Below are 1,223 nucleotides of genomic sequence, written 5' to 3'. Positions count from 1 at the left end.
ATGAAAATAAAAAACATGCATCAGCTTCTCTTCAAAATATAGAGCACTGATTCCAGAATTTTGATCTATTTAACTATAAATCATTCAGTAAATTAAAGAAAGCATTTGTAAAGCTGTGTTTAAGATGCAGGTAGGTGAGGTAACACAAGCTAACTGGTGGCTCTCTTCTGTAGTATTCCAAAGACATGTCAATTTTTGCCCACACATCTCCAGGCTGCACTCAGGATAACTTTTCATGTCTGAAATTACAACTTTGAGAAGCAGCTTATATTCCAGAGAAAAGAAATAATACTCCATACTTCTCACTGACTACAAATCTGAGAGGAAAAAAAACGACAGCATCATTGCCAAAGTCACAGAACCTAGAATTGGCATGTACATCAAGAAATTAAGTCATCCTCATGTTGGTTCTATTACTACCAATTTGCATGATCATATGAGAAAAATACAAATGAGGCAGATATACAAGGTATCAAAGGGAAAAAGTGCATAACTTTGATTTGAGTATTACCACTTTCAGGTGATAAAACTCTACAAGCTCATCAAAATGTTTCTCTACACATACAGATCTTGTCACTCAGTATCTAGTATTTTTGATTATTTACAAAATGTAGTCAGCCTACTACTTAAAAAAAAAGAATAGATTTGAAAAGTTTTATAATAAGAACATTTAAAATAGTAAAAGCAGTTAAAATACAAATTTTCCAAGAAAGATCAGAAGCCATTTAGAGAAAGGGAAGAGAGATCCTAGGAAAATGGTGTAAAACAGTTCTGCAATTGAAGATCAAATTTAGCACTCAGCTACATTTTGTGATGTATTTTACAGTTCTCTTTGTCTGCAAGCAAGCTCATTTGAGAGGCAGATTTTGCTGGCATTAAATCCTACGAATAATGTATCTTGTAGGTCCTTTTATGTAAGAAGAATGTTGAAAATGGGATGAAAAGTATCTTTTCAATATGAGAGAGCAAAAGTATCTTTGTATGACCATTTCTTATAACAGTCTTTGATAAACACAAAGGACCCAATAAATAATTTCATGATGCTTAAATACTCCCTGAAGATACGACTTGAGAAAGAAATCAATGAAGCAGATTCTTATCATGTATCTTAGACCTGTGGTTCCAATACATCAAGAATTTCTAATGAGTAAAACTGAAGGTAGGAGAGAGAAGATAACACAAGGACAAGGGGTTGCCAAGTGTCACTTTTGTCAAATAAGGCT

The sequence above is a fragment of the Colobus angolensis genome, unplaced genomic scaffold (genome assembly GCF_000951035.1).
Source record: "Colobus angolensis palliatus isolate OR3802 unplaced genomic scaffold, Cang.pa_1.0 Scaffold623, whole genome shotgun sequence".
In the NCBI taxonomy this organism is placed as follows: domain Eukaryota; kingdom Metazoa; phylum Chordata; class Mammalia; order Primates; family Cercopithecidae; genus Colobus; species Colobus angolensis.
This window is presented reverse-complemented; position numbering follows the sequence as displayed.